Below are 27,275 nucleotides of genomic sequence, written 5' to 3' on the forward strand. Positions count from 1 at the left end.
CTGGCCTTGGAAGCACAGGGAGATGCTGGGTTGCCTGCTCAAATCAGCACTATTTCAGGTTCAGAGTGTCATAAATGGCTTCACCAGAGCCTCAGGTTAAGGTGCTCCAGGAGTAGCTTGATTACAGGCGTTAAAAGGTTTGGCTGTAGATGGGCAGGTACAGGCTGGTCTCTGCAGAAGCTCCGTTGGAGAGAGGAAGCTCCAGCATGTGTCATGTAGTGGATGCCAGGTTACCACTGACCTCTAAAAGATGAGTAACGGAGAAATGGGAACGTGAAGTGGTGAGGCAGCAGGTTTAGAGGGGCAAAGGGAAGGTGAAACAGAATTTTTCTTGTCATTTAGTAACTCACCTCTGTGTCACTCTTATTTACATATTATCTGCTAATTAGCCATGACTGACTCACCAGCCACTTCCACCTGAAAGGAATGCTGTGTTTTGAAGTACACGGCTTGTAATCTCAGTAGGCCAGCATTTCTCCTCCTCCCTCCTCTTCCACTGCCCCCAAAAATGCATTCTCTTACTGCTTTTAACCTTCAAACCTCTTTCCTTCTGCTCTCCCTGTTACTACTCTTGCATTATTAATGGGACAGTAGCAATCCAGCTAGAATACTGACATTACTAATTACTACTTGTAGGAGAGGAATGAGGAGCAAGATAGAAACTGGGTCAGGAATTGTTGTCATCAGAAGATGATAGCATCAGAAATGGTGAGCAGAACTCTTTGTACAAGCAGGTTTGCATTGGAGGTGACCTTCTTCACCCAGACGCATACCTGCGTGCGTTCACCACGCCCGTCCCCCTTGTTCGCTGCGTGCAGATGGGGAGTCCATCTCGCACACACAAGGAGGTTAATGGACCAGAGAACTGGACTGATATGCTGTGTTCTGCCTGCTAGCACTTCAAACCTCACAAAATTCATGGGCTCTTTGCTGCTGGAGCTATAGGAGGAAGCCCCTTCCCCTCTTGGTGTCAGAGGCTGGGGAAGCATAAATGGCTGCGTTGAGTTTTGCATTCAGCAGGAGTCTGTCACGCTCGATGCATTCCAATTGTCCTTGGTAGTACCAAGGGCATCCTACAGCAGCAAACAGCTCTCCATGCTCTGTGTAAGAAGAGAATATGGCTGCTGTGAGATCAGAATGAGAACATTATTTGGGGGCTGCAGCAATTAACCTGTGATTCTTGGGCTGCTGTAAGCAGAAGGAATTGGCTGCTTCTGGTTAATGCTTATTCACTCAATTGGGCAGAACATCCACCTGGGAATCTGGCATCTTTTGGAGGCCTTGCATGAAAAGTTGTATTGCTGAGCTTGCTTGCTCCTTGAGAAAGGGGCAGTTGTGAAAAGGGAAGTGTCATTTCAAACACCGGCTCTCGTGGTAAGTGATAGTTAAATCAGTCTCTTTAAACACACACTCTCTTCTTTGAAATGGTTAAAACAGCTAAAATAGGTCAGCAATAAACCACTAAACCAGAACTGATCAGCATGTGCTGGCCAAAGGCTGAAGTCAGCCTCCCAAAAAGGAGCTTTAAAAGAAAAAAGCAAACTGAAGTCTAACCTCTGAGGTGTGAATTTGCTTGCTAGTGGTGAGGAGATGAGATCGCGTCTCTGGGTGAAATTGCTGGCTCAAGGTGACAGATTCTTTAGAAAGTAGGGGACTAGAGCATTTCTCTGAAGAGGAAAGGCTGAGAGACCTTGGGCTATGTAGTCTGGAGATGAACAGCCTGAGAGGGGATTTCCTTCATGTGTGAAAGGCAGATGTCAAGAGGATGGTCCAATAACTCTTTCTGTTGGTGCCCAGCAGCAGGCACAAACTGGACCCAGGAGGTTCACAGGATGGTAGGGGTTGGGAGGGACCTCCATAGATTGAGTCCAACCTCCAGGTTCCATCTGAACAGGACAAGACAATCCTTCGCTATAAGGGTGCCAGTGCCCTGTAGCAGGCTGAACTCAGATTGTGGAGTCGTCTCCTCTGGAGAGATTCCAAACCTGCCTTGACATTGTGATCCTGGGCAACCTGCTGTTGGTGACAGCAGAGGGGCTGGGCTGGCTGATCTCCAGAGGTCCATTCCAACCCCCACTTCTTTATGATTCTATGATCCTATGCTCTCTTGTAGAGAGAAGAAGGGACTGTGTTTCCTCCCTCTGTGCGTTGCTGGTCCCTGCTTGTGCATCAGTTGGATGCTGCTGCTTTTGGATGAATGCGGGGAAGCGTCAAGGCACTTTGTGCTCCATCCCTGCGAGGCAGTCGCACACCCAGATAAATCAGCAGCACGCTTCATTTATGTGCTCACAAAGCCAGTAGGCTGGCTCCTGAGCAGCATGACTCTCTCAGAAGTCAGATGGTACCTCACAAAGCGAGCTGGGTATTTGGGGCTGGGCAGATTTGACAATATCCCCTTTCAGAGATTATCCTTTAAACTGTCCTAGTTGCACATCGCCTTTGGCGCCTGCCCGAGCCTTTTGTAAGGATGAGCAGTATTTAAAAGAGAGGCTGGCTACTCTAATCTCTTCTCCGTGGGCTGAAAAATAGATCCTGCTGTAGCTGGCCAACTTTATTTCTCTACCTGATCATAATAAGTGTAGGGCTCTTAAATCCTGGCTCATGTTTTATCCGTGGTGGTGGCGGGGCTGCCTGTTATCTTGAAGCAAGCCCAAAGCAGAGCTTTGCTCTTGCAGCTTAGTATGTCTGGGAGGGGTGGATGGTTCTGTGAAGTGGGAGCTGATGATAGGCAATATTTTTTCACTGTGGATTTAATAAAGCCACGCTGGAGCTGGAGAGGTCTAGAGTTTATAACCCCAGGATTCTTTGGGTTTTGAAAAGGCAAGTCCTGATTTGCCGTTACAACGCAGTGTTGTTGGTAAGGGAAATGCTTTCTCTGACCAGAGTTTCATGTGCACGTATTTAATTAAAAGGGGACAGGGTTAATGAAGCTTTGAGTGCATAAGGCCTCATTCCCTGAATTTAATTTTCTTTAATTGCTCCAGAGATTGGAAATCCCAACTGTGGTTGTCCCCTAACATGTGAATTAAGGAACTGGAAAGGCACAATTTGAATCATCTCATTCAGTGCCAGCTTATTCCTCTTCTACTGATTTTTTGCCATCTTTTTGCTTGAAAGAGGACTAGATAAAAATGCTTGAATCAGTGTTTTAGTTTCGTGGTGGAACTAGCAAAGCTGTGAGCTGCCAACACTTTGGCTACTGGGAATGAGGTGAAAACCAGGGAGTGTTTCTGCGGGTCGTGTCGCTCATCCCTAATGGTTTGCAAAAGACAGAAAGCAAATACAGCTTTTATTCTTCTCCCACCCCAATACCTGCCATCACATTCAGGGTCAGTGGGGTTAAGTTAGTTGGATTGCATGTCACAGCCCAGATCTAGCCAGCCTTCATTTAGGGTGCAGTTTGAAAAGGGAAAAGCTGTTTGGAGGATGGATTTCTTGCTTGTTTACAGGGACTTTGTGTTGTGGTTTTAGTGCTTAATACCTCTGTGAGGGGCAAGGTCTTCTTGTGGTCCTCTCATGTTAACTGCAGTGTGAGCTCATAGTCCAAGCTCTGCAAAAAACAGGGGGGGGGGGGGGGGGGGGGTGTGTGCAAAAATCTGAAAGGCAGCAAATCCATGAAGCAGCAAAATGATCAGTGATGGCAAGAGCTGGTCGTGTTCCTGACTTCATTACAGGCAAAACTTACGACCCTTGCTGTACATCCCTGTATGTGGTGCTTTCTATCTCTATTTGTGACAGATGCTGTCAGATATTCCAAGGCTGCTCTAGGTTTTTATGTGTCCTCCTGGGCTTGTTAGCAGCTATAGCCTTGACTAGATGGTTAATAGAAAAGAAAGCTTCCAGCAGCAACAGAAGACATTGGGGGTTAATTTAATGCACATCTACTGCTGGAACCGTGGGAGCAACAAGTGTTTGAAGGTTTTGCCTTCTGGAGGTCTTGGCTGACAAAAATCCTTGGAAAAATAATGTAGTAGCATCCCCTTGATCTGGTGGGGACTTGCCATAACCACCTGGCATGTGGTGCTGATAGATGAGCATCCCCTCCATGAGCAGAGCTGTCAGACTTTCCCAGTAAGAAGCTGGTGGCTGCTGGTAAGCTGTGGTATATAAGGTGGTGCCTGAGGTAAGCTTAAGGGCTGAGGGGGGTTGTTTTGGATGAACTTGGCTCTCAGGAATGTTATCAGGTCTCCTCCTGTTGCTGTGGAAAGAGCTGCCCTGCAGGCACCCCTGACCTGACTGTGGAGCTGGGTGTGTTTGAGGGTGGCTTTGGCACCTAGCAACCTGGTGGCTTGCGTTTTGAGGGGGTGACAGAGAAGTGCCCTCCGTGTATGAGCTCTAACCTGCATTCATCAGCCCTATCTATTGAATCTCTGCCTGAACAGATGAATCCATAAAAACACTGGGGTAAAAAAAAAGGCAATTATTTTCTGGCATTGTTTAATCCTTTCTGATTTCCTGCCAGCCTGCTCATCTTCAGCTGGAGTCAGCACAAATACCTCTCTCGAGCTTGCACTTCTGGCCTGAAGGAAACCACTTTTTTTTGCTACCACACAACACCTCTCCTGCACCCTGATGGTTTAAGTGACCTCTGCCCTGTCAAATAACTAATAGCTGGGTCATTGTGCCAGGGGCCAGCAGGTCCAGAGCCTGGCCCATGTGCGACTGCTCCTCCTGCCACAGACTCAGGGAACAAAGGTGATGCTTAAGTGGTCTCCATGCTGCTACCAGTGTAAACAGAGCAGATGTTTCCCTGAGCTGGAGGAGCATTAATGGAATGCCTCGGCCCTGGCTGATGTAAAACATCGCTGCGAGTTTGGAGGATGAGGTCAGCAGCGCTGAAAGCTGATGGGAGTTTAATGTCGAACCTGCCTCTCCAAGCCAAGGGGTCAACTGAGAAGGCTGTGGCTAATGGAAATGCAAGTACACTTGTCATAAATCAGTGCCAAAATCCTGAACAGGCTTAGTTGCCTCTGGGTGCTGCTGCCACCAATGTTTCTGTAACCAGCCATCAGCCATTCAATGGCTGCTTGCCTCACTGGGTGCTCGTAGTGTTTGCCTTCAGCGGAGACTAAGAGGCTGAAAATGCAGCGGTGGGAGAAAGCTTTGTCTCCACGTCCCAGGAAACCCCTGCCTGCTTTACTGCCTCCTCCTTGGCATTTGTGGGGTCCCATGGTTACTGCATCCCACCCATTGCAGGAAGGCAACTGAGAGCTTGTTTCAAACAAGCTGTCCTCCCGGTGAAAGGAGATGGATCGTGTTTCTGCTGCGAGGTTGCTAGGAAGTCCCGAGGCATCCAGGAGAGTGTTGAGAGGAGGAGGCAAAGCAGGCTTGGCATTGCTTACAGATCATACTGGGCTTTTAAAGCAAACAAATCTTGTAAAAAGTAAAGAGCAGCATTTTTCTAGACAATGAAAAGTCAGTTTGCTCTCCAGACTAACCAGCACACTTCCCATAAAGCTGGACACTGTAACATGCCATTTGCCAGCGAGATAAGGTGGTTCAGTGATTTATCCTCTGAAGAATGCTTTATTGCTCTATTTATTTTTTCAAAAGAAGCTTCTTTGACCTCATTTTGTTGTTCTTGTTGGGAGCATACATGCCTTTAAGCTAAATCTCAAAGCCTGGCTGACATTGGGGTCTGTCTTCAGGGTTGCTGCTTAAAACACATTATCTATGGGCTGTTAGTGGCAGAGATGCCATTCAGAAGCAAGAGTTAAGTATCTCTGCCCAAGGCCTTTTTGGTAGTGAAAAGCCTTGCCTCAATACCCATCATCACTCCAAGCCAGTCTGCAGCTAGAAGGTGGTTTGGGTGTTTTGTTGCTGAGTGTCTTGGGGTTGTTTGTTTTTTCTTCTTCTTTTTTGGGCCCTCCTTAAAGGGCAGAGGTTAAAACAAAGCAGATGCTCTTGGCTAGTGTCTGTGCTCTGCTAAGAGGCAGTTGCTGTAAGAGGTCTTGCCTTGACTCCTGGCACGTGAGATGAGGATGCTGCCTCCTGTTTGTGAGTGGATGTCAGGCTTGATTAAAAAAAACCCCAAACATCTGAAAGAGCCAGATGCTCCCCTTGAGTGGGGCAAGAGGGGACTGCTGGGGGTGTTACTGCATTGCCTTCACCCTAAGCTGCAATTATCCATCGAAGTAAAACCTGAAGGTGCCTTTGAGTGGCATCTTGTCCCCAAATAAGGGAAAAGGTTGCAGCTACCAGACTGGCTTGAGAAGAGAGGGATGGATCTTTCAGGTAGCTGGAAGCTGTGCCAGTTGGTATGTTTGCTGATAGCCTGCTGCTATATTTAGTTTCTCTTGGCCTCCCTGAATGAGCACATTGAACTTTTCTAGATATGGAGATAGGCACAGCACCAACCAGCTCGCCAGCTGCTTGGCTTGAGAGTTGTTGTTTCAGCCTTGGTCCTCGCTGTTCCTGTGTTTGGGGTAGAAGTTCAGTAGATGAGGTTATCTGAAAGAGAGTTGTTTTTGTAGCTGTTCTGTCTGCACATGAAAGCTGGAGTGTGTTTTTACTAAAAGCTTCTTTCTGAAGTGTTTTATTGTCCTGTGGCATTGACCTTTTGTGGTGTATTTCAGGTGTGCAGTGAGGAGCAGGCCCTTTGCAGGACTCATTAAGGAATGTTTCCAGTTCTGTGCCACAAACAAGCATATAGATGCTTTCAGATACCAATTTCTTTTGCCATGAGAGATCCTTGGATAATTCTGACCTCCCCATGTGATTAAATGAGGCATTTTTTTTTCTTCCTGGAACTTTATTCTGGTTGCAGCTGTTGTACAAGCTATAGATTTCTAGATTTGTGTCAGAAAACCATGACTTCAGACCACTGGGATTTTTGTGGGTGGGTGAAAGTGATAACAGATTAATGAGTTTTGCTTAGCATCTCCCATCTGCCAGACTAAACCACGTTTTGCACAGGAGAGTTAACACAGCTGTTTTGAGCTGGTCCTCTAAAAGCAAAGCATGCTTTTACCTAGTCAAAACTGACCCCTGGTCTAAAAACAGCAAGCATTGCTGTCTTGGGAAGCAGTCCCTTATATATAATTGACTTTCCTTTTCCTGACCCAAGCACTGTGATGTGCTGAAAGCCTGCAAATGAGGAAAAGCAATGCTCGGATGGAGAAATGCAGGTGATCCCCTGAGGAGCAGGTACAAGCCCTGGGCACTCACCAAACACATGGATCAGGTTCCCTGTCTGAAATTTGAACTCTTAGTGCTGTGACACTTGCAATTGCTTTCCCTCTGTAAGCAGATAAATGAAAAGGTGTGGGGTAAAATGAGTGTTGTGTCCCAGTGTGGGTGAGGGGCAGCAGAGGATGGTGACTGGCAGGCAGGAGCTGTGCGTGGCTGTGTGTTTAAAAGAGCTTTCTCAGATTGCACTTGGCTCAAATCCCTGTCGCTGCGAGGGGCAGCCTCAAGAGTCCAGCTGTGAGCAGAGCCAGGGTGAGGAATGAGATGACCTGATCAGGGAAAAGCTGCTGTGCCTTCACTGTGCTGTTAGCTCCTCTGTTCCCTCCTGTGAGCTCTGAAAGTTAAATGGGAATGAAATAGCTGGTGAATGAGCCATGTTACCCATCACCTGCTTCCTGTTACAGGCAGCGAGTTGCCATGGCTAAGACATACATCAGTGACTGTTACTTTGAAACTGAGGGTTTTTCTTAGCAGAGAAATGCCCAGAAAGTATCCACAGAAGCTAGCACTGGTGTTAGTGTGCTGTGTGTGCCTGTACAGAAACCTCCCCTGCTGTTCCCCTGCACCCTTCCTCTAATTTTTTCATTGCCTGCAAGCTTGGATAAACAGCCCCAGTCCTGAGGAGCCTGCAGGCACTGGGGAGTTGGAGGGTGTAGGGGAAAGGCTGACTTGGCTGATTTGGCCCTGTAAAACTGAAAGCTGTTTACTCAGTGCACTGGGTGGACTGTTGCTGTATATCAGGAGTTGTGCAACTGCACAGCTGTACCAAAACAGAGCGAGGTCCTCTGCCTTGTCTCCCACATGGACTCGTTACAACTCCTTGTCAGGAAGATGCACACTTCCCGTGTGTTACTTCGGATGTCTTTCTGTTCAGAGTGCTGCTCAGGTTAATGCCTGGAGTATCTATGGGTCTGCTTGCTGCTTTCTGTGGCCTTGATGACAGATGCTACCCTTAAAATTTGCACTGGACAGTTCCTCTCGAGTGTCTCACATCACCATGGAGAAGTGAAAGCAATCAATGTGTTTACCAGGAGAGCTAATGTAGTCCTTGGGCTCGGATGCTGGGGCACGTAGAGTCAAAGGAGGAGAGGATCTTATTTTGCATGAGTGATTCTTAGCAAAGAATGACAGGAAGCAAGAAAAAATGTAGAGGAAGTTTGTAGAAGTATTTTCTGCACTCCAGAAATCCTGCTTAAAGTGAGATGTTGGAGCTCTTTGAAAAGGAATGTTATGAAATTGCTTGATAAGCCTAAATGTGTACCTTCAGATGTGTGTGACATCTTAAATAGAGCAGAGATAAGATAGTATTAGAAGTCAGAAAGGTAAAGCTGGTTGAAAACCCATGCTTTGAGTCAGCCTGAAGATTTTGGATCAGATTGAGGATTTTGGTTGAGAAGGAGGAAGGGAAATTTCAGATAAATGGAATTTTTGGTCTGGGAAATAGATGCTTTTACAGGAGCCTCTAATGGTCATTTCTGGCTTCATTTTGAGTTGGAGTCTATTGCTTTAACATCATAGCAATCCACAGCTCCACCATTTCAAGCTGTGATTCAGTTAGATTGTCCAGGCTAAACCAGACTAGGTGTGAACAGACGTGGCTGGCTGACAGCTGGGGAGCCCAAGAACTGTGAGAAGTGGTGACCTGGGTTCATTAGGTAATGCTTTCCTGGGCATCATGTTCTGTATTAATTAGTACTGCCAGGGAAGAGACAACCTTGGAACGTGTTTGATTCAAAGGCCACAAACTCAAAGAAGAAAAATTTCTGGAGAGCCATTAGGTAAAGTGCTGTGGGTGGTGCAGAAAGTCCCCAGCCCTTGAAGAGCTGCATGCAGGAGCAGTGTGCCTGCCCTGTCTGTAAGGTGCTTCCTCCCTGCATTCCATCTTTCTATGCTGGAAACATCAGGTCTAAATGGACTTCTAGTGGTGCCACCCTGGGTCACACCAGTTATGCTGGTGGAGAAAACTAGCACTGTCTTGATATTGAGGAGCAAGATCTGTTTGAAAAGGGCTGTAGGTGATGACTGCATCTAAAACTCCATTTGGGGCTTGAATGCTATAATACAGCCTTCATTTTGTGACTGCTGGCTTGTTAAATGGCTGTTGTTCCAAAGCTGAGGGTAGTCACTTCTGCACATGTATACTGAAAAAGAGAGGTTCACCTGTGAACCAGAGTGCCTTGAGTTCTGCTGAACCAAGGTAGGTGTGTGTGGGCATGCAGGAAGCTCCTTCTCTGCGTGTTTCTGTGTGTGCCTCCCCACTTGGCTCTGAGTACAGATGTTTATGCATATACTTAGAAAAGGCTGGTCTGGAAATGAACTCCTTTTTTTGCAGCACTCCACCTCCCACTTCTATATTTTAAGACTCTTCACTCTCTCATAGTAATTTTCCAAGTGGATTAGCACAGGTCACCAAGGCATCCACACGAGTGAAATGCAGCGAGACCTGACTGTCATCTCCTGAAACACTCCAGCACTCCACCCCACTGCTTATCAACCCTCACTCCAGTAATCCTAATAGCTGTATCATAGCAAGATTAACAGAAATCCAGGCAAATATTTATGGTTCACTTCAAGGTATGTGTTAATCCAAGAATGTGAAGTAGGGTAGATGCTTTATGAGGAGAGCTTGGAAACCTTGCTGAGAAGGGATTCTGCCAGGATGGATAAGCTGCTGCTGGCTGAGGAAAGAGGTTTGGGGTGTCTTGCAGGTGTGGGGATGGGGAGAGGAGCAACTGCAGCTTACAAAAGTAAAAGGTGGGACAAAGACCAATGTCCCTGTTGCCTTTGCTGCTATAGTGGCATCATACAGTAACTTGGTAATGAGAAAATGGAAAAGAAACACAAAAGGAAAGCAAAGGAGAAGCAGCTTGAGGCTGGAGGAAAGAAGCCAAAGAGCCGTAGAGCGAGGTGGCAGCTAATAAATGCCTGAGCAGGCAGTATTGGATGGGAGTTTTAATCATGGTGAGGACTGGTTCCTTTTTGTCTGCAGGGCTGTGCAGGTTTCTGGAGGCTGACACAGGAGGACTAATGAGGTACAAGAGGACTAATGAGGTATGGCTTCCTCCCCAGAGTACAGCTAGTCTCAGGGTGATGGGGTGCCAGACTCTGGCTGATAGTGAAGATATTCTCCCATTTTAAAATCCCTGTGCTCATAAAAAAAGATCTAAGCTGAAATTTTTAATAGCAGCCCATCAGCACATGTGAACCATGCAGTCAGGAACTGTGGAGGAGAAGGACCTGGTGAGGAGCATGGTGGAGGTTGCAGTAAGTCAGTCTGCAAAGGGGAGAGCTGGAAAAGGAGGAGGCTCTTTGTGGATGCAGCTCCAAACTTTCTGAGCTATCTGCAATGTCCTTAGTGTGCCATAACCAGGTATGCCTGGCAAGGCCGTGGTAATCTGTAATACTTAAAAATATTGCTGTCTCCTTCCCAGAGGGAGGGGAATAAAGGAGGTGGGAGGAAGGGAAAGCAGAACTGAGGCATGTCGGAACTGGGGAGTGTTTTATTCTGGTTCGACTGCAGAGCTACGACACCAGAGGGAGCAAGTGAGCCTGAAATAGTTGCTTTCAGCAGAACCCAGCAGCAAATAATCATAGCCTTTGCAAGAGGTAAATTAAAACCATCTCCAGCCTGGGAAACATGCACAGCTCAGCAGCTTTTCTCCATAAATATTTCCCGGCTGTTGATTCTTTGTAACCCTTTCAGAACCCAGCAGTGAGCTGCCTCCTCGCCATGTGCTCCCTGAGCATCTGCTGGGCAGAGGTTTTGACCCGTCCATAACTGAGCTCAGTTGGACCTTACTGGCCTGGAGAGGTCAAAAAGGGTTGGTATTAAACCAATTTGGCCTTCCTGCATGGCACTGGGCAGCCTGGCATCCTTATGGAGTGGTTGTTAATAGTGGAGCAGTACATGGAGCATTTCCTTAGCACCCCTCATGTGTTTCTATAGCTAAACAACACCCAAAGTTTGGAGGAGGTTGGTCACACTGTCTTCTCTTACCACATTTAGACATGGAGCTTTCTCAGTCTTTGAATACACATTAGGAGAAGGCAAATACCTGGAAGTGTAGGAGTTAAAAATGGTGTTATCAAAGTTCAGCCCCAGACGGGTAATGTTTTTCTCACCATAACTGTTTGGCATTGCAGCCTTGTCTGCACGGAGATAGTACGAGGTGTACACAGGGTTTTGCTCTGGAGAAGCTGAGAGCAAGCTGCCATAAGAGGGCTCCAGAGCCCTGTTCTTTAGTATGATCCTTTGTGGAGCAATATTCCCTTTCTTTTTTAGCAGTGTGCCCAAGCTGCCTTATCAAAACCCTCTGACATCTGCTTGAAATATATCTGTTTTAATTTGGTTTTCCTGGTATTGCTCAGCCTGGCAATGAAATAAAGCTGCTCTCCTCTCAACCACTATGCATACAACAAAAGTGCCTTATGCTAGTAAAGCTTATTTCTGTGATAAAAAAATGGCTTAGTAAGACTCCTTGCAGGGAAAGCCTTGATGCAGCTCAACCCTGAAGCAGGAGCTGTGTCAGGCTGCAGAGAGCTGAGCACTGTGAGCGGCACCGTTCATCTGTATGCAGCGAGCTGTGTGCCTGTCTGGTGATGAGCACAATGAGACTCAGATGAGGTTTGGGGCAGGGGAGGGAGGTGTGTTGCCATGACAATGCAAATTGCAATGGATGACTCTTCAGATAAAAGCAACATGGCTTTCAGAGGAGGGGCAAAGAGTGGTGTAAAATAACAGCACTCGAAAGAAGGTGTGAATTCTAGCTTGAAGTAGATGGGGCTGCGAGCGCCAGTTCTGGAAATGCTCTTCCCCTTGGGGCATTGAGGGAGCATTAAGATCATGCAGGAGTCAAGCATCCTATGAGTAAGTGTCCAGCAAGTTTTCCATGCAAATATTTGGACAAGCAGTAATGAGTTCCAGGAATAGCTGGCTGCTGACTCGCACGGCGGCAGGAGATGCTGGGCAAGCAGGGCCCGGGCGCTGTTAGAGAGCTTGCAGTGAAGATACAGCTGCCAGCCTGGTGCAGCCAGGCGCAGTGCAGATGGCCAACTATTTATATGTCTGTTGTGCCTAGAGCACATTCCTCTCTCTTACTGCTGTCTGAGGGAAAGTAAAGTCCCCTGGAAGCCAGAAGCAGTAAAGATGTATTTACAGGAAAGATAGTGAAGTCCAACAGACCTAGTCCTGCTCCAGGGGCTTTTTAGGAATCTTCTTGATGATGCTGTTTTGGTGGAACATTTCCAGTCCTGCTGTGAATCCCAGTTAGAGACTGGGCTTGTTTTCAAGCACTGCCAGTGTAAGATCTGCTTCTACTTTAATCTGGCACCTACCTGTATGCTTGCCCCTTTTTAACATCAACTCCAAAGACCACAGCAAATCAGGCTTTTGTTTTTTCTTTAAACCATCATTGTCCCAAAGCTGTTCAGAAGGAGAAGCTAAACTTATCCAGCTGCCTGTAATTCAAGATGCGTGATGATTGCAGTGGTGTCACAGCTTGTTGTGTCTTGTTGAGCACAAATAGAAATTCCAAGGAAGGATGGGATAATTAGAAGCAATTTAGTGATCCTTGTGACTGCATAAAAATAACAGGACATTTTAAGGATGAGTTATTTTTAGTGACCTCATGTCAAAAAAGGTTTGTGGGGAGTTGCATCAGAAAACAGTAACATGAGGTACCTGCCTTTTTTTTCCCCCCTTTTTCAGTCTGAATCTGATATGCTGAGGGTCTTGCTTCATAAAATGAATTGGCACTGGAAGTTGTTGTGGTAGCTAACACAGCCCATAAGCTTGCTTGCAAGGAACATCAGCATCAAATTTAGCAGTGGGAGCCATAACTGACCAAACGCAGAGTGGGCAGAGAAAATCTGATTGAAGGAGAGAACATGGTTCAAACAATGTACCCAAAGAAACCTTGCAGCCTGGAGCTGTCTGATGCCTATCTGATGTGTATTTTATGTTGGTGGTTTGTTGTGTCTTGGGAAGGGTAATTGTTTTGTTTCTTGTCCTGTCCTGGAATGAGATTCTCCTATAAGGTTGTTTTTCAGGCTTGTCTGAAAAGCTGTGCTTGCAAAGGAGAGATTCCAGATGGTCACCCAAACCAGAAAAAAAAAGGTTTTGTGAGTTTTCTGTTATGGCCAAGCCTCTTTGTGCTTCTGAGAAGGCAGGTAGTAGTGTTTATATCTTAAAATAAAGGAAGAGGGCTTACTCTGCCAGACAGCATCTAAGCCTCTGCAGCTCAACCAAAGCAGAGGTGCTCAGCTGTGCACTAGCAAAGGCAGAGCTTGTGCAACGCTAAATGAAACTCATGATAAATACTGGCAGCAATCTTAGGTGATCACTGCAGAGAGCTTGTACTATATGACCTTTTAAAGGTCCTTTTCAACCCAGACCACTCTGTGATTCCATGGCTTTTGCTGGAGGGCAATTGGACATGCCTGGAGTGGAGCAGCTTGTCCTAAGGTCTGGTGTAGGACAGAGCAATATTTCTTTCAGTATAAAGAGGAAGGACATGGATCCATTCATTAGTGTTGTCTGTCTCCCCTCTTGCTGCAGAGAGTCTTTTGGTTTGAGAGGCTGGTGCTGGGGAGAGGAGATGCATCAGATGCATGTGGAAACCACAGCAGGGGAGAAACTTGGAGACATTGTGAATACACAGCAGTGAGTCCTTGAGTCCCTCTAATATGCCTTCCTAATGGAAAACTCCAACTAGGCAGTTTCCTCAGCAATAACAACCTTCTCCCAAAAAAATACAGCACAAAATGTCTTAGGGGAGGGCTGGAGCATCTCTCCTCCAAGGACAGACTGAAGGAATTGAGGTTGTTCAGTCTGGAGCAGAAAAGGCTCCAGAGACCTAATAGCAGCCTTCCAGTACTGAAAGGGGGCTCACAAGAAAGCTGGAGAGGGGCTGTTAACAAAGTCTGTAGTGACAGGACAAGGGGCAATGGTTTCAGATTAGAGAAGAGCAGTTCTGCACCATGAGGGTGGAACAGGTTGCCCAGGGAGGTGGTTGAGTCTGTGCCCCTGGAGATCCTCTGGGTTCAGGCTTGACAAGGCTCTAAACAACCTGATCTAGTGGAGGGTATTCTGCTGACTGCAGGGGGATTGGACTAGATGAACTTTGGAGGTCTCTTTGACCCAAACCATTCTATGATCTTAATGTGTCCTACAGGCATCACACTGACTTTTCTCCCCAAATGCTGGTGTGTAGGCATCATCTCCTTTAATGAGATTTGACAAGTGACACTCAGCTTCATATTTACTCCTGGAGTCATCATCATTTGTGAGGTTCCCACCCAATACTGCTGCATTGTTTTATGTTATTCTGAAAGCAAAACCAGCACTGAACAAAGATGAAATTGTCCTGTCAGTTTCTGTTGGTGGTGCATCTGAAATGTGAGGTGTGAACTACTGCTGGCAACCAGCAAGCAATTGTCAGTCCAGGGTCACTTGTCTCTCATCTCTGTGTAAGTATGGCTCTGTTTAATGGTGTGAAGAGAAGAGAACACTTTTTCACTTAGAGTATAAAAGCAGAATTACTGTTCCTGACTAAAATCACTTGGGTTTTTTTTTTGTTGAGCATGTCTGCATTTAAGCTCAGGATTTGGAATGATATCTTATGGGAAAAATGGGGGGGTTAAGCTAACATCAACATGCTGTAAGTAAAAGGGCAAATACATTCCTAGTTGAACTGAAATTCTCAGCTTGTTAACCATCCTTTTCCAGCAGATGCCTAAGTAGGGTTGAATGGAATGGAGCATCAGAGGCCTGGAACAAAGCCCTATGAGGAGAGGCTGAGGGAGCTGGGGTTGTTTAGCCTGGAGAAGAGGAGGCTCAGGGGTGACCTCATTGCTGTCTACAACTACCTGAAGGAAGTCTGTAATCAAGTGGGGGTTGGTCTCTTCTGCCCAGCAACCAGCAACAGAACAAGGGGACACAGTCTCAAGTTGTGCTGGGGGAGATCTAGGCTGGATGTTAGGAGGAAGTTGTTGGCAGAGAGAGTGATTGGCATTGGAATGGGCTGCCCAGGGAGGTGGTGGAGTCACCGTCCCTGGAGGTGTTGAAGAAGAGCCTGGATGAGGCACTTAGTGCCATGGTCTAGTTGAGTGGCTAGGGCTGGGTGCTAGGTTGGACTGGATGATCTTGGAGGTCTCTTCCAACCTGGCTGATTCTGTGATATTGGGTCACCTGTGCAAGGTCTGGGAAGCCTCCTGTGCAGAGGCTTCCGAGACCTTGCACAGGAACTCAGGACAGAACTCCTCAAATGCTGACCCACTCTCTCTGTTTGCTGCCCCCCCTTTTTGTTTCCCTTCCCTTTTTGTCTTGTTTTAAAAGACATCTATGCTCCTCCAGCCTGGTCTCCTTGCCCATGTGCATTCCTGATGGAAGCAGGAGAAAAACCCTTTAATTCTTACTGGGGGTGGCCTCTGGTGTTTCCGGAGTTTTGAGGAAGTCACTGAGGTTCCTCCTCCTTCCCTCCACAGAAATGTGACAGATGGGTCTTTTCCTTTTATGGCCATTAACGCTGGCTTCCCTTTGCAATAAAATCCTGGGTCAGAAGTGGAAGGCAGAAGTCAGGCAGGAGGAAGGGGCTGGGATGCGATTTGCGACATAGTAAATTCTAGGCTAAAATAAACCGAGTTACAACATCTGCCCAGAGGTGCTGATTTTGTTTGCTTGAGGAGTGCCCTTAGGTTTACAGTCTGATTGCTTAAGATAGCAATTAGGAATTGTGACTCTCCTTAATTTCATGGGGAGAAACTGATTTGGTCATAACTTAGGTTCTCAGTCTGAGTGAGTCTAGATAACTCTGATTGAATCTAGACAAGCACAGCAGGACAATACCCACTCCTTGGCAATAACCTTCAGTCCTTCGTGCCAAGTGAAGTGTCTTGGCCTCTTATGGATGTCTCAGAATAGTTTTCTTCCTGGATCCTAAAGAGTCATTTTCCACAGCAGTTAATGGGGTCTTTGTTCCTGACACTTGGCACTGGCTTCCCTCATTAGCTGAGAACAGGTAATGTCCCTCTGGGTGGTAATTGCCAATAGTGCTGGTAAGCCAAAAGCCAGCTTTGTCTTTTGCCAATTATGTCTTTTACAAATTGCAAATGGTTTGATGAATTTGAACCTTAAAAGTATTTTTCTAATAAAGTGAATCTGCTGTTCCTTGCCAGAAAGTGCCTCATATCCTCTTTCACTGTTAATGCAAATGGCTCATTTGGCAATGGGTTAAACTGCTCCAGTTTTTAAGTGGTACAGCTCATGTTTCTTCCCTGCAAAACCTGTTGGCAGCCACTTCAGTTTTGGTTCTTAGTCAACACTTGAGCTCTGAAGTTAGGAAGGATAAAAGAAGATTAGGATTAGGAAGGGCTGTTGTGATGTTCTGGGGCTGTCCATGAGCCTCCTTTGCTCCCAGGAGTTACTAACCTCAAGCAAATGGCTCCTTTCTGGGCTCCCTGCTCTTCTCCTCTGGCAGACAGCTGATAAAAACATTCTTACCCTGCTTCAACTGGTTGTTTCTATACTTGCACATTGAACAAATGAGCTGGACATGTGAAGAGCAGAGGATGCAGCCTCACGCAGCCATCTCCGTACAGATCAGGTCTTTCATTCCATCTCACGTTCACAAGATCACCACTCGCAGCTGCAGGTCTATACCTTTTGGAAAGGTGTCTTGAAGATCTCCATTCCTTGGTGGTGGACTGTAGGAAGGACAGGAGGGTTTGCTGGCTTAGAAAGCTTCTTCCCTGGGGTTACTGACTGGTCAGTAGGAGCTAAAGGCTTCCCCACGTGTAGGGGAAGCACTTTGGAAATGGTTTTCAGTAGCATCCGCATATTCTTCTGTTGTGTTTTAACGATGCTGTGTTTGTGAGCACACTATTTTTTTTCCTTCCTCTCACTTGTCTTTACAATAGAGATCCTGGGAAAATGAGAACAGGAATCTGTAAGCTGCTCTGGAAATGGCTGAAACCAGCCCTGTTCCTAAATACTTGTGCTGCCAAAACTATTGATTTAATCTTCAGGTATCCCCCACACTACATTTTTTTTATCTGTAGATTCCTGCCTGTCAGAGCATTGTGCTTAATCCTTTTGGAGGAGCTGCATGTCCAGCATGACTTAATACCTTTTTGATAAGGTACACATGAGGTAACACCAAAGCATCATTCTTGCTCCTCACCTACATTCAATCATACCCCAGCACTCTGGACTTGTGCCAGGGGAGGTATAAGCTGAATGTTAGGAGGAAGTTCTTCACAGAGAGTGATTGGCATTGGAATGGGCTGCCCAAGGAGGTGGTGGAGTCACCGTCCCTAGAGGTGTTCAAAAAAAGCCTGGATGAGGCACTTAGTGCCATGGTCTAATTGATTGGACAGGGCTGGGTGCTAGGTTGGAGTGGATGATCTTGGAGGTCTCTTCCAACCTGCTCGATTCTATGAATCTGTGATTTTCTTTCCTACTATATGGGCATAGGAAGGAGGATATGGTTTGTGTGTGGTAAAGATGACCAGTGCATCCCCAGTCTTGGATAGCAGAAGCATTTCTCAGTGGCCCAGGGTGGTAGGATGGTTTTCTTTCTCCATAAGCCAGCCAAGATTCTCTCCTCCAAACTGAAATGATGTCAGTGATACAACACGAAATGATACTGTGAAATATTCCAGTTTGTTTTGCTGTTGTTGTTGCATCGGAGCACGAGAGACTCATTGCCACTTGGGGATGAGTGCTGGGCCTCAAACAGATCTCTGGAGATGGTGGCTTGTGCTTTTGGGGGCTTTTGGCTTCCACAGAAAACCAGCTTGCAGCATCTCTTCTGGTTAGCAGACAAGGCAGAGCACACAAATAGTTGCAGTGTGCTTAAATCTTGTGTGCTCTGCTGAAACAGGAGGAGATGAGTCTTTGATCAGTGGTTGTGAGCATAACAGAAGGGGAACTGCCTGCCATGGCATTTCACAACGCCAAGGGTTGCAGCATGCTCTTCCCCTCTCAGTTGTGCTGTGATGGGCCATCTCCTGCGTGATGCTGGCACCTCACAGATGTTTCAGGCTTCGAGGTGTTGCTTTTCAGTCTCCTTTTCCCTGCCTCATATCGCTGTGTGGAAGCGAGCCTGGCTTGTTGTGCTGCCAGCTTTGTTTCAGAGAGGCCTCCCTTAGAAGTACTAAGTTTGGCTTCGATGTCCACAGATCTGAGATGGTTTAATGGAATCATTTAGGTTGGCAAAGGTCATGGAGTCCAACCGTGCTTTACTCTTACTCCAAGGTGCTTCCAAGCCCCGTATTTTTCTGTGATTACTTAAAGTGAGTTGGAAGGGATTATATGACTTAAATGAAAATTAAATTATAGATTGATTAACTCTTCTAATTAGAAGGCAAACTTGTCCTGTGTTACCCTCACTTGGCAGGATAGTTTGCAGCACCACTGTTATTAACTTGGCCATCCTCCCTCAGGAGATAAGGCAGCTGATCAGCTTTGGTCAAGATTAGACTGGTCCAGGGTAAGCAGGCACTGCAGGATGGCCTAGGATCACACTGACCCCTCTGCCATGCTCCTTGCCAGGGCTAGTGGTTTGCAGGGTGTGTTTTGGGCATTGCTCTGCTATTTCAAAGCCTGCGAAGTACTCTTCATTGACACGTTGCAGTGATCTGCAGGGATGTGACAGCATACACCCAGCAAAGGCAGGAACTGGTGTTTGCCCCATTCCAAGGTGCTGAGTAAGAAACTTTTGATCTCTACAGCCTGTGCTCAATGGCCTTGGACATCACTTGTCTCTCTGCATCTCCTTCCTGGTGTCCCTCTGTTCCCTTCAGCTCTATGAGCACAGTGCAGCTGCTGAAGCTGTGGGGCCAGACAGCCTTAGCAGGGCTTAAAACAACTACTGCCCTTTATTGTGGGTTTGAGGCTTCTTTGTCACCTCTGTACCAAGGACAAAACCAGGTCCAGGTGGTGCTAGGCTGGGCTGGTTGGTGCTTTACAGGAGAGAATGAAAATGTCATCTGAGGGCTCTGAAAGAGGAATCAGTGAGTTTCTGGCACATCTATTTCCCTGATTAGTTTTCAGTACTGTAGTCTGCATTAGTTTGGGAAACACAGAAATGTTGTTTGGATAGGGCTGGGTGGTAGGTTGGACTGGATGATCTTGGAGGTCTCTTCCAACTTGGTGGATTCTATGATACTCATTTGCTTGATCTATTATTATTATCATTATTTTCAACAGGCTTCTGGAGCAATAAGACCACAAAAGTTATTTGAGGATTTGATGTTGTGAGGATGGGCTTAAGAGAGTTTGGGTTATTCAGCCTGGAGAAGAGAAGGCTCCAGGGAGACTTTGTGGTTGTTCAGTACCTCACAGGGGTCTGTAAGAAAGGTAGGGACAATTTTTTGTTAGCAGGACCTGTTGTGGCTGGGCAAGGGGTGATGCTTTTAAACAGAGCCAAGATTTAGGCTGGATAGAAGGAAGACATTCTCTGCAGTGAGGGTTGTGAGACACAGGCCCAGGTTTCTCAGACAGATGGTAGATGCCTCCCATCCCTGAAACTTTTCCAGGTCAGGTTGGCTGAGATTATGAGCAACCTGTTCTACTTGGAGATGTCCCTGCTGACTGAGGAAGGGGAGTTTGTGTAGAAAGGATGACCTTTAAAGGTCCTTTCCAGCTTGAACCATTCTGTGGTCTGAACAGCTGTTCTGAACAGCTTTTGTGGTGTGGGAGGAAGTGCAGAGCGTGTCTGCAGTGGAGTGCAGGGTGTAAACTCTTTCATCACATTGCACTTCTTGGTGGTTTGGGTTCTTTAAAACCTGCTGCAGTGCATTTTCTCACTGGGAAGTTTCAGCAAGCTGCCGGTACAGGCCATCAGCTCTGGTTTTGCCACCAGCTCATTTTAGCATAGCAAATGAGCTGCAGATGACTCAGTGTCACACTGGGGAGTTTGAAAGATGGAGGTTAGCAGTTCAGAGGGCCGATTCCAGTTTATCTGCCCTAAATACTGTCCCTATAAATATTGCAGTTACAGAGTTGGCTTCTGTAACTCCTGTGCTTGGTTCAGGGCTGCAAAGCTGTCCTCTTGCTGTCTGCACAGAGCTCTTGTGGGAAGCTGCAGGTAAAATAATGTATAGATTCATAGAATGGTTTGGGTTGAAGAGGTCATCTAGGTCAAACCCCCCCTGCCATGGGCATGGACATCTTCCACTAGATCAGGTTGCTTAAGGCCTCATCCAACCTCAAACACTTCCAGGAAGGGAGCTTTTCTACCTCCCTAAATCCTCTGAACTTCTGAGATTTCAAGGAGGCCAGGTAGCATTTTGCATTCTCCATTTGTAATCCTTGCTAGTTCCCCACCATTTTGTATTTGTTGTTGGCCTACCATGACCAGTTCAAAGCCAGGAGCACCTTACTTTGGGGTTTCCCCCTAATTTGGGTTTGATTTCCTTGTCAAAGCAGGCTGTACTTTCCCAGTTTCTGAGAAGTGTATTTGTACCAAGACCAAGCTCTTCACCAGCAGAGTGGCTTCACTTCACTTCTCATTCTTTGCTGGTGGTGGTGTGAGCAGGAGTGTTTAACTTCTGCTGTAGGTAAAGAAAACAGTAAAAAAGGCTCTAGATTGGAAGTGAAGTGTTAGTGCTGCTGAACTGCCATCAAAATTGCCCCATTGCACACAGGTTGTAGGTGTGTTACAGAAACCTGAACTGCACAACTGCTGGTGGAGTAGAGGACATCTGTAGCTGAGCACCTCCTAGCACAATAAAATCTGGGAGACAGTAGGGGGAGAGAGAACTACAAGAAAAACAGGGCAGGTCTGGAGGAGGCTTCCTCTGGTTCCTGTCACTAAGGCCCTGGTTAGAGATTTGCCTGGGGTGGGGAGATGTGTTTATCTTCTGGTGGTGCAAGAGGGAAGTTTCAAAATTAACTTCAGTAATTGTTCCTCCTCTCAGTCTTACAATGCATCATTAGCAGGTACCTCTGCAAATAAAATACCTTGCTTTTGTTCCACCTTAACCTTCTTAAGGCTGCTGAGTGACCTTCTAAAGTCATCCTCCAAAAATCAGATTGCTCGTCTTGAAATCTAAATCTGTTCCCCTCCTAAGGTCTCCATTGTTTCCACCAGCTCCACAGTTGCTGCCATTGTTGTTTGGCCCTCCTAGATGTCATCAGTTAGAGTGCCAGCTATCTGGAGCAGCATCCCTTTTTGTGTGAGACTGTAGGATTAAATGGATAACCTCTTGGGTCTCCTCTGCTGGATGGGGTATGGCAATCTGGACTGAGGGGAGAGGCAAGGTGACCACTGCTGAGTGCTTTGAACTATTCTGCTCTCATTTGGTTATTGATGTTGGTTGGGAAAGCACAGCTCTGTTATCTGCAACCAGTGCTGCAGGTCCAGGAACTATGCTGAGCAGCTATGGATGGGTTTCTTGTAGCATAACTTTCTGCACTTGAAAGGAGCAGTATGACCTCAGGTACACTTATTCAATCATCTTCACTGTGAGGTCACAGACTAACCTGTCTTTGTAAAGTCACCAAGCAGTGGCTTCCTCTACCTGCACTGCAGGCTGGCTCAGGTTGGTAAATGACCACCTCTAGGCAGGTCACAAAGCAAATCCGTCCAGGCCATACCTAAGCTTCCTGGTGTGCTGAGCTGGAGACATGCTGTGTGTGTCATCAGTCTGCTCAGCTGCTGAGAAATGTTATTTTGTGGGGCTTTCTTAGTCTGGGAGAAGAGATCCTGGTGTGATGATTATGTAGTGCAAACACTTCAGCACTCATTGATGCAGCTGACCTGCAGCCTGCCACTTTTGGTATATTCCTCGCTTCTCTGGAGCTTGAGAGGAAGCAGCTTTGGAACAAAAGTACTTTTTCAAAACATCCCAAGCAAGGAAATTCTTTCAAGTCTTGTACAAGTTCAAATTGGAGCGTGATCCCCTTCAATGAAAGGGCTGCTTCTGCTGCTCTGATTATAGTAAGCAAGCACGAGATGAGCAAGTGACTGCTCCTGCTAGCACAGCTTCCACTTCTGACCAGCTGCAGGGTGCAGTTGGTGCTGAGCAGCACTTCTGCTGGGAAACTGCTCTGTGTGTTTCTAACCACTCACCCAAACCAGCAGCTGACCTAGCCTTCTGGAGCCAAACTCTGGGAAGAGATAAAGCTTACATAGGTTTGGTGTATGTGTTTCAGGAGCTTGTCCTGCTGACCTAGGCAAGCATGGAGTGGGATTTACCATGTGTTTCTGGTTCTGATACAGGTGACCCAAACCTCTGCTGGAACCAGCCTGCCAGTGTGCTTTTAGAGGCAAAAGAGTATTCCCTGTCTCATAGAATGGTTTAGATTGGATGAGGTCTTTAAAGGTCATCATTAAGCAGGGGCATCTTGAACTAGATCAGGTTGCTCATAGCCCTGTCATAGAATCATAGAATCAGCCAGGTTGGAAGAGACCTCCAAGATCATCCAGTCCAACCTAGCACCCAGCCCTATCCAATCAACCAGACCATGGCACTAAGTGCCTCATCCAGGCTTTTCTTGAAGACCCCCAGGGACGGTGCCTCCACCACCTCCCTGGGCAGCCCATTCCAATGCCAATCACTCGCTCTGTGAAGAACTTCTTCCTAACATCCAGCCTATACCTACCCTGGCACAACTTGAGACTGTGTCCCCTTGTTCTATTGCTGGTTACCTGGGAGAAGAGGCCACCCCCCACCTGGCTACAATGCCCTTTCAGGTAGTTGTAGACAGTAATAAGATCACCCCTGAGCCTCCTCTTCTCCAGGCTAAACAGGCCCAGCTCCCTCAACCTCTCCTCATAGGATTTGTGCTCCAGGCCCCTCACCAGCTTCATTGCCCTTCTCTGGACATGTTCCAGCACCTCAACATCCTTCTTGAATTGAGGGGCCCAGGGATGGGGCATATACTAGTGTCTTTAAAAAGGGGAGAGAGCACCATATGCTCATGTTTAGCAAGAACATGCACCAGGTGGTGTTTCAGGTCTTTGGTTTTGATAATGGAGTTTACTATGCACCCATAAGAGGTCTGAGCAGTCCTCCTGGGTGGGTGTTGGATAGAAATGAGGATTTCCCTTAGCCAGCTTTCACTCTTGGGTCTCTGCTTGCTCCCTGGCACATTCTTACAGCCTAGCCTGGCAACTGTGCCATAGCTTTATGCCTTCCTGAAACCACTTCCCTCCCGGAATAAATCACAGCCTCGGTAAGGAGAGGGGACTTGAGATTTTCCTGCCTTTCAGTCTCCTCTATTCCATCCCAGCGCCCAGAGCTGTGGCGTGGCTGACAACCGCTGAGCGGCAGCGCTGCCCGGGGAACAGCCTCGCTCAGGGACTCTCCGCTGCCTCTCGGGGGAAGCAGCAAACCCAACCCACACCGCTGTCCTCCCAGCCCTTTGCTCCTTCACCCTTTTTGCATTCAAGGCACAGCATTAATTTCTCCCCACCCCGTGGATTTTGCGTTTCTCTCCTGTTGCGTGTGGTGGGACTGGAGAGCTGCTGCAGCAGATCGTACTGCAAGGAGAGGTCTCTACCAGGCAGTATCTGTGGAGCTGCAGGCTCACTTCTCTGTGCTGGATGTTGGTACATCTCTAAAGAGGGGTCTCTAACCAAAATGGATTGTCTTGGCTTGGATTATAGCCTCTTTATCCCAGCTTAACTTATAGGAAATCCCAGAAACAGCCTTGAAGGAGTTTGCTTGTGAGAGCTTATCCATGCTTAAAGGTTGTATTCATTTAGCTACTTCTGCATCCATTTTTAGTTAAGGTCAGTGCAGCTTTGTGGACAGTGGGGACTTTGTGGGGAGGGAGACTGTGTGGTTCTTTGTTTTCCCATTAACTCGTCTGGTTGGGAATTGCAGCCCTTTAATTAAAGCAGCACACTATAGGCTGGCCCTGAGGTGCTATTCTGAGACTGTTGCATTCACATCTGCTTTTGGGTGAAACTTGGCCTGTTGGAGCTCAGCCTGTGCTATTGTGTGTCTGAAAGCAGGAAGAAGCAGGGAATCAATCACTGGGGCTCCATCTCAGCGAGCATTGGAGGGTGTTTTACCTCCCTCTCACTCCTAGCAGAGAGCACAGCAGCCAAGTAACTAATGATAGAACAAGAGAGAGTGGCCTCAAGCTGCACCAGGAGAGGTTTAGGGTAGGTATTAGGGTATGTTTAAAGCAATATAGGTTTGGTGCTTGGTGGTGGACTTGGTAGAGTAGGGTTAATGGTCAGGCTCAATGATCCTGAAGGTCTTTTCCAACCTAAATGATTGTGTGAACGCCCCCTGTGTGGAATTGGCACAAACCACTGCAGTGTGCAGCCTGCCCTTCCCGGGGGACACAGCACAACGGCAAAAGGCTTTAATTAACCAGCATATGGAGAGCTCAGGAAAACCCTGGACTCCACTCAGAGCCACCACAGAGAGCTGGAGAACAGTGATGACACCTAGTCCCTGGCCTGTTGTTGCTTTAAGTTGAGCTTCCCTCCCCTTTGCATTTTGCTCAGCCAGTAAATGGCTCCCTGGAACCTCCTACAGAAGAAGCGGGTGCGCAGGAATGCTGTGGGCAGCTGCTCCCTGATCCCTGTGTATCCTCTGATGATGTTGTCCATGTGGCATTTGTTTGAGTTGAAACCAGAAAAGTTAGGGCATCTGTATTGCCAGCAGTGTGTAAAACAGCCTGTTTATTGCCAAAAGCACACAGAGACTGGCAGGGAGAAGTTGATTACTTGTTTGGGTTTGGATTTGGGTTTTTTTCACCCCTGATCACGGGCTGGACCTTGGCGAGTTAGTAGATAGAGGAGAGAACAAAAACGTTGGGCTGTGCTTCAGAACTGCAGCATCCATTGCAAGCAGCAGTGGAAATGCTAAGGAAGGTGCTGGGTTTGCATAAACCCCTCCCTTCTTCCTTCATTAGACGCTGAGACAATGAAGAAGGATGTTTAAGGACCACGGTGCCCGTGCTAAAAGCAAACTGGCTGCCCCTGAGCACAGAAAGCTGCGCATCCGCAAGGCTGACCCTGGGAACAAAGGATCCTCCTGAACCCAAACATGTTTGTGTTAATCCTGGCTGCTTCCTGGCTGCCAGCGAGAGGAAGCAGAGCCACTACCTCCAACAGATGTACAGTGAGGAGATTACAGTGTGTGATTAAACACCCTCTCCATCACATCCTCCTCTCCACTGGCCTGGCCCAGAGCATTAATGGACTGTCCCAGGCTGCCTGCCAAGCTCGGGCAGATGTAACAGGCAGCAGATACTTAATCTCCTGCATCCATGCTGGGTTTGGAGCAGTTTGCTAATGCCAGGGCTCCTACAAACATGCCGACCCTTGCACCAAAAGTGTGAGCTGTGCTAGCTTGTATCTGCCTGAGGAGCAGGCTGGGGAGAGGCAGGAGAAACACATGGAATTCACACCAGCCAGAAGCAATGGATTTAGCTGAAAGACTGTTAAAACCCAAACCTGCTTCCCCACAGTAGGCACCATTACATGAATCATGACGTGAGTTTTACTAATGGACAGGGTGCTGAAGGTGTTGGGCAGGGTCCTTGTTTCAGTGGACCAACTTGGGTTTTGGCTGTTGCACTTAGAGTGGAAGATTTGAGGGGTGAGAAAGGCTCTTTGTGTAGATGTGGGCACTGCCTGACTTTGTGGTAGCCAGTCTTAGTGCCAAGTCAGGTATTCTAGGCTGGATGCAAAAATTCAGCTGGCCTGCTGTGTGTTTAGGTTAATTAAAATGGTAATGGCAGAGTGTGCTGCTTTATCAAACAAAAAGCTGTTTCTAAAAGAAAAGGGCCACCCTGTGGAAATGGTAGAGATCAGAGCTGTCATCACACGAGAGCAACAAACCTCTCTCACCAGTTGGATTTCACTGAGAATAAGAATTGGAAGTCCCTTTTCTGGGTTGAGAACTCTGACCTCAATGAAAGTGCTGGAGCAGCTGCCTTTGTTTGAACCGTGGCCTCTCTCTTTGCTTTTGTGTGACAGTGTCCAGCATGGGTTCCTGCAACTGCCAACAATGTGCCATTGTCTTGGGCAGAACAAGGGGAGAAGTCATGTTGGGTTCTGCTGGCGGCACGTGTGTTGTCCATTTTTCTCTTGCCTCTGTTCTGGAGCGGACATGGCTTGGTCATAAGCAGCACCAGGTGACACCTGAAGTGAGGAAGCTGTGGGGACATCTCCTTCACAGGGTGCATTGGTGGGTTTGCAGTTCCCTGGGGCCAGCATGTCTTGGGAGAGATCCCAGAAACATGCCCTGCTGTGCTGGCACTTGCTGGGGAGTGCTGCATACCTCCCACCTCACGCCATCCCAGTGCTGTTGGCAACCCACACTGCAATGCCTCTTCCCTTTCTCCTTGCCTGCACGGAGATCTCTTCTTGAGTAGAGGAAACAACTGTTTGGCAAGTCCCAGCACTCTCAGCTCAAGGGACAGCATTGTTTTTGACCAGCTCTTGCAAGGACGGCAATAGCAAAAGGTAAAGGGAACAACTTGGTGTGAAAGCCCAAGCAGCACCATCTGCTTCAGGAGGGCATCAGCTTGGATTCAGCAGCGAAGGAGGCTCCTGGAGTTAAGTAATTGGGAATAGTAGGCTCCTGGCTCGAAAGTGTGCCAACCCTTCTGGCAGAAAGCTGTTTAATCTTTGGTGCTGGCATGTGAAAGTGGGTCTGTGTAGCAGGGCTCCAGGGACTGGTTTTAACCCTTGATGTATTTAAAGTTTAAAAAAACCAAACCCACAACCCACAGCACATTTGATCGTGGAATGGCAAAGCATAGAATCAACCAGGTCGGAAGAGACCTCCAAGATCATCCTATCAGGGCCTTGAGAATGAAAGGGGAGGTGAGTCCTCATGGAAGCACATGAGTGGTTCCAAATCTGACCCTCCTGTGTTGATAACAGCCAGCCGTGGCCTGCCAACAAATGCACACAAAATGGTGCCTGTTTTAACAGCTTCAGCAGGAAAACATAGGCTGTGATGAGTGATTCATGAGGATCAATAGAACCAAGGCATTTAGTGCTCCTTAGCACTGCTGCCTGCCTGCCAAAGGGTGCATTTGCGAGGTGAGTGATCACACAAGCCTCTGCTGAGCCTTTGGGGGACAGTAGTCATACACTTGGCTCTCCTTG

General features: G+C 47.3%; 1 protein-coding gene across 9 annotated transcripts in view; it reads left to right on the forward strand.

Annotated features, from left to right (window-relative positions):
- RNF216 (ring finger protein 216) overlaps positions 1-27,275 on the forward strand; it is an 89,753-nt gene that overhangs the window by 43,189 nt on the left and 19,289 nt on the right. The gene's annotated exons all lie outside the window — the stretch shown is intronic.

This window comes from Pogoniulus pusillus, chromosome 13 (assembly GCF_015220805.1).
Source record: "Pogoniulus pusillus isolate bPogPus1 chromosome 13, bPogPus1.pri, whole genome shotgun sequence".
NCBI lineage: Eukaryota > Metazoa > Chordata > Aves > Piciformes > Lybiidae > Pogoniulus > Pogoniulus pusillus.